This window comes from Toxorhynchites rutilus, chromosome 2 (assembly GCF_029784135.1).
Source record: "Toxorhynchites rutilus septentrionalis strain SRP chromosome 2, ASM2978413v1, whole genome shotgun sequence".
NCBI lineage: Eukaryota > Metazoa > Arthropoda > Insecta > Diptera > Culicidae > Toxorhynchites > Toxorhynchites rutilus.
In genome coordinates, this window is record NC_073745.1 from 209,278,450 (window position 1) to 209,285,472 (window position 7,023).

Below are 7,023 nucleotides of genomic sequence, written 5' to 3' on the forward strand. Positions count from 1 at the left end.
AATGATAAACAAGTGGATTGAATAGTCCTAGATTTTACTGAGGTTTTTACATAGCATATCCAAAAATCAGAGAGATTTTTTTTTTCATTTTTAGGCACCGTTCCGAATTATATTTCGGACGCTTAAGGCATATGATGAAGAAAACAGATCTAATCTTTATGCATAGGTATTATTTGGTAGATATTTTTAATAAATTAGTTCAATATGCTTTCAAGCTTTTTACTTTGGTACCTATTTGAATGAAAACATAATGAAATCATCGAATAAAATGCTTTTCAAATGAAGCGAATAAGAATCAAATTTCGGACAGATTGAATTCAAATTTCGGACACTTTATTTTGTAATTTTATGGACAAAAATTACATTACACTTGATTATATTTTATAGTCCACTGCGGAACACTTACCAAGCAATCACAGTAAACTGTTAACGACGATGAGACACGGGAGAAATTTAAATATTTATGAACGGGTAAATTCTACGTGCTCACGCAAAACAAACGTCAAACACAAACGATAATGAGTGGTGCTGTTGAATTTGCATTCAGCATTTCAAGATATTTGAAAAAAGTGTCCGAAATATGATGTTGTCCGAAATATGATTCAGAACGGTATTCCAATAACTGTTTTCAAACCAAGCCATTGATTTTATCGTCTTATTTTTTTTGAAAAAACAAACAGCTCAGCAAGTTAGCAACGGTTTTTGATAAAAATGCCAAATATTAGATCCACGAGTGATATTTCGAAATGGATTTCGGCGGGCAAATATGCAAAGTAAATGAAATTTGGAAGAAACTAAAGAGCTTCTCGGACAATATTGGAGAAAAACTAATAAAAACATAAAATAAAATATCGGAACAAACCTAACCCTTCCAAACCTAAAACGGAAATTAAGCGTAGTTCTAATATTTTCTTGATTTTTTTTCAACAAGAGGAGGGGTATAAGGAATGTCCACGCTTGTCCATGAGGGGAGGGGAGTGTCTTAAATCGTACTTTTTCTGTTTACGTGTTATGTGGACAAAAGGGGTTTGTAAAAAACGTCAGTTTTCAAGAAAGAAATATAATTAGAACATTGAAGACTATCTGAAAGAAGACTATCTTAAATTGAAGACATTAGCTTCAATTAGATATGTTGATCGCTTGAAACTGAAATATGATTTTTCAGACCACGGACCAAATGTGGGAATGCGTATGTTTATGTGTGAGTATCATCACTCCCTATAACCCTCGTACACAAAACCGCATGAAAACGAAAGTTACGAACCGTTCATTCCGGGGGAACGCAAAGCATTTTCTACTTTTGGTACAATTTGCGATGAAGTGTTCCTCTAATTTACATCAAACTTTGATCGATCGACTTAAAAATTTTTGATCGTATAAATATTAAACATTCGCAGGGGTTATGAGGTTAGGCTAAAAATTTTCATTACAAATTACTGCAATATTTGCAAAATTACAGAAAATTTTGTAAATAACTAAAAACCTGTTTTTTGCACTTCTTTTGGAATCGATGCGAAAGATTCCAATAACTTTTTTGCTTAGCGTCAAAGCAACAAATTTATTATTGTCCATTGAGTAATTCCAAATGAAATCGACAGATGACAAAACATGAGTATTTTTGATTCAAATGAAAGTATGTATTCCGTTTGGGTTAGAGGAAATATGAGTTTTCCACAGCAATTGGGAATTTTTTGACTCAAGTGTAACTTTTGAAAAGAGCGTATCGATTTGAGTAAGAGAAATCTTTGATAATTTATATCTCAAAAAATATAAGTCGTACCGAAATAGTGTGTTAGAAAGAGTTATAGAGTATTGTTGGCTTGATTTGAAAAAAAAATACACTGAGAAGAGAGATTAGTACTTTTTTTTTTTTATTCACAAAATAAAATTTTAATTGGCGATATAAAAAAATATGTATTCTTGACGTAGAACTACGTCTTCATTAAGGGTGTCAAATCAGAGAACAGGTCACGTTTTCATGAAATAAAGTTAACGTTAATAACTATTTTTGCCGCGAACGGATTTTGGCGATTTACATACTAAACGAATCGGAAATTCCGTAAGATTTGTTTAATATGCCATGCAATAGAATCCCCTGGTTAGTTAATGGTTAAAATTCATGAAAACTTTAAGTGTTTCTATTTTCCCATACATTTGTTCTGTCCATTTGAGTGCTTCCCCGAACAGAGATATCAATAACGAGCAACTTATCGACGACCAACGGAGGGGAAATCGTAGGATTTAAAGTCTCCGTGAACAAAGGAAAAGAAGAAGAATGAAGGGGAATACTTGCCTAGAGTATAAACAGTGGATCTCGCTGAGGCAAACTTTCATTCGGCATTGGACTGTTGAGCAATCCAGTTCACTATGCTTTCGCTGCGCTTCGATCTAAGATTGGACCCCACCAGTGGTAATCCAACTTGGAAATCGTCGTTTGATTTTTCTGTTCGCTTTTCGCGTTATTCGTGTCGTGTGTTCTTCTTTCCGCGTCATAAATTGGACGCTTCGCGTAGTGTGCGATGAGAAGGAAGAAGAGGAAGGCAGGCTCGAGCCCTGTAAAAAACGAACGCATTACCAGGGGCAATAAAATTTCGAGGTAAGCGTCATCTAATGATGCACGCGGTGTTGGTGCAGTGAAAAGCGCTTGCACTGAACCGAGCCTTCGCGAATGTGACACCGCACCGAACAACAGCGAAGTAGGCAATTTCGGCGCTACGGTCGAAAATGTAAACGCCGTTACCCAGGCAGCAACCAAAATCAAGCTCCCTTCGCAGGTGCCGAGACGGTCGTTCTTGACAAACTCATCAGCGAATTCGCATCGATGGGTGTTACAGCAGATAACAAGCTGTGTGGCATAATTCAGTCTTTTTCCAAGCAGTTAACATTATTTATTTTCCGTCTTCATAAGGGCTTCGTTGGTGCCTTTGAGAATGCATCAATGCATTAAATTGACGTTATGGCGAAGCAGACGTTAAGGTTGTGCACCAAAAAATTATTTGGGAATACCAAGCATCTTGAATGTCTTACTGGAATGTTATAAGTTATTTGGGTTCGCGTGCCAGTCGCAAAACTGCCTTCAACTAGGATTGCATTTGCGCTAATATTGATCATAATGAAGCATTGCTACTGTTTTCGAGGTTGTTATTAACAAAAAGAGTTTATTTCTCTTGTTTAGTCATCAAGAAAGTAAATGTTCTGGAATTTTGTATGTGATTAGGTTTTGCTTGCCAGTAGCGAAACTTCCTCCACTAAGGGTGACAGCTGCGCTTCTCTAGCATGAGAAAGTAATGCAACTCCAGTAATATTAACAGATAATATACAGAGTAATATGCAAGGCCAGTAATATTAACAGAAGCGTTTCTTTTGAGAATAGCGCAACATGATGCGAAATGTTTATATTGCTAGTAGTTTCAAGCCACCAATGTATGGCTCTGTATGCATGATATGGTGAACGCTTGTTTGGCGCTTGGTTTACGCTTAGTTTGTACGAACGATATCTAGAGGTGCAATTTCTTTGAGGCAATACTAAATAACATGTAGCATGATATTTGCAAGTGTTGTCATTGTTGTTGTTTACATGCGGTGCCAAAGATATATTGATGTAGCTATGAGATATGGAATAATGGTGCTGGTGCCACATGTATATAATCGACTGTAGCCGAGTCTATGTCAATTTCGAAAAAGGCCACCGGAATAGCCTTGGAGGTAAATTTTCAATGCATTGACATTAAACAAATTGCGACATACGATTGTTTTGCGAGGGCAAGAATGAATCATCAATCAATTATCGTCAACTGATTCTACAATGAAAAAATCATTTCAGAGATTATTCTACTAAGCAGTTGTTTCTAAAATTTCACAGGTAGGAACGAAGGTAGAAACGAAGGTAGCGACTTATATAAAATAACAGCGTAGTTCTACGTCAACAATGCGGTCGTATCTTGGACACAACCTCCTATAATTTTTTAATATTTTTTTCAATTTTTTCATATTAAATAGAAGTCATGTAGAAAATGAAAAAAAGGGCCCAAGATGGTAAAACTATTTTTGACGAACTTTGTGGAACATCGAATTTTTTGGAATTTTCGAAACATCGAAATTTTGTATGTTAGCAGTCATTTTTAATCACAAATTATGAATCCTGATGTTATTTGAAACAAAAAAGGTTTTTATCAATCTCCTTCTAAATGTAGCCATTCTCGAGATATTTAAAAAACTATTTGTAATTTATAATCTTTTTAATAGTAAATAGACCCTTTAAATATGTTTGTCGTGTTATACCGTGTTATACCGTATAAATCACATCAGAATTCATAATTTGTGGCTAAGAATGATTGCTAACATACAAAAATTTAGGGGGTCTTCGTAGCCACTTGGTTACGCGTTCGCTTACCAAGCGATCGATCGTGAGTTCAAACTCAGGGCCCTCAATTGACCATCTTTGTGTTGTTATAGAATAACTACGTCCACGCAACCATCATCAGCGATGGAAATCGATCCACGGTCGGAATAAAATCGATTCATCCATACAACTGCTCTGCTCTGCAAGAAAAATCGGGCTGCTGTTCTATAAATAACTCAACAATGATCAATATCAACTGTCTCCGCTGTCCGGTCTGCTGAACAATGGATGAACAGAAAGAATACCCTTACGCCTAAATGGCTACTACAGTGTAATTTACCATAATGTAATGGAACAGAAAAAACTTAACGCCTAAATGGCTACTACTAACGACTGTGTAATTTACAATTTATAGAAACATAAACATATGTACATGTACACGATTAAAACCCGGCTCTGTAACAGCTAAAATGCTAATGAGCCTAATGAATAAATAAATGAGATAAAGAAAAACATACAAAAATTCGAAGTTTCGAAAATTCCTAAAAATTGGATGTTCTACAAATTTCGTCAAAAATAGTTTTACCATCTTGGGCCTATTTTTTAAATTTTCTGCATGACTTCTATTTTATATGAAAAAAATGAAAAAAATATTAAAACATACATATTTTTTGATATCGCAAATTAAAATTTTATTTTGTAAATAAAAAAAAAGAGTACTAATTTCTCTTCTCAGTGTATACTTTTTTCAAAAAAAGCCAACAATACTCTATAACTCTTTCTAACACACTATTTCGGTACGACTTATATTTTTTGAGATATAAATTATCAAAGATTTCTCTTACTCAAATCGATACTCTCTTTTCAAAAGTTACGCTTGAGTCAAAAATTGAATCATGATGATGTATTTGGAAAAGTTGTTGGAAATTATAAGCGAATTCATAAAATTTCATGAACATGACGGTAAAAAAAGACAAACACATTAAAAGAGATTATTTACTATAAAAAAGATTATAAATTAGAAATATTTTTTTAAATGTTTCGAGAATGGCTACATTTAGAAGGAGATTGATAATAACCTTTTTTTGTTTTAAATCACATCAGGATTCATAATTTGTGGCTAAAAATGATTGTTAACATACAAAAAATCGAAGTTTCGAAAATTCCTAAAAATTCGATGTTCCACAAAGTTCATCGAAAATAGTTTTACCATCTTGGGCCCATTTTTTAAATTTTCTGCATGACTTCTATTTTGTATGAAAAAATAAAAAAAAATAAAAAAATACATATTTTTTGATATTGCAAATTGAATTTTTATTTTGTAAATAAAAAAAGGGTACTGATTTTTTTTCTCAGTATAAATTTTTTTCATATTCAACCATCAATACTCTATAACTCTTTCTAAGACACTATTTCGGTATGTTTCTGAGATATAAATTATCAAATATTTCTCTTACTGAAATCGATACGCCCTTTTCAATAGTTACGCTTGAGTCGAAAAATTCCCAATTGCTGTGAAAAACTCATATTTCCTACAACCCAAACGGAATACACACTTTCATTGCAATCAGAAATACAAGTTTTTAAAATCTGCATTTTTAGGACGATTTCATTTGGAATTGCTGCATTACATCTACACACCAAGATAAAAATGTGTTCATAGAATATTCCAAAACTTGAAAGCTTTAGAATGATGTACATCCTATCTCCAAGCGTTAATTTTTCACCTTCAAAAAGCCACGTAAAAATTTCTACATCGCACTTCGTTTCTCTTATTTGAATGTCGAGTGTATGTTTCCATTGTGATTCCAGGAATCACAATCCAAAAAAGTAACTGTGACGGGTTTTAACCTGATTTAATTCTTTTGTAATTTTCTCTCAAAAATATTCATTCTTCTTAAATTTTCTTGAATTGAATTTTTCTTCAAAATATCATGAAAAATCACCTACAACCAATGAGGGGAACAATGATTTAGTGTGTAGTATGAAAAATTTGTGAAGCATCATCAAATCATGAATTTTTTTTTCCGAACGACGACTCTCATTCATTAAGGTGGTGAAACGTTGTCACTATATTTCTATTCAAATAATCTACATTGCCGAAATTTCATCAAAATATTGAAAATAACAGATCTGTATCGTATTGGTTCGTATACGACTGCGATTAGCTACCGTTTGAAGCTTTGTGACTACGTTATTAAAATACTAAGCTGACTGAGATCAAATCAGCATGAATCAACTATCGTATGCTCTCGTTGTTCCCATCCTACCTCTGCCAAGTGAAGTCTGTGTTTTCTCATAAGATGCAAATGGGACAAAATGAGAATTTAAACAGCTAATATAACAGCATTTTTGGTAACCACTGGGAGCAGTTTTCGATATGATTACACCACGCAAAAAATCACATGTCGTCCTTCTAACGTTCTACATCGCACAACGAGCTCAAGATCATTTATGTGGGGGAGTGCCGGTTAATAACCTTTTAGCTGCTAGAGCGTTTGGGATAAAAAAATGTATTAACAACTCTCAAAATTGAATTTTCCATGTGAATATTCTATGTAAATTGGTATCCGAGCATACATGCTCCGCAGTAGATGGATACATTGCATCGAAATAAAGATGAGGGTTTCAGCTGTCATGTAAGTGAAATAACTCATTGATTAGTGAAATATTTCATAAAC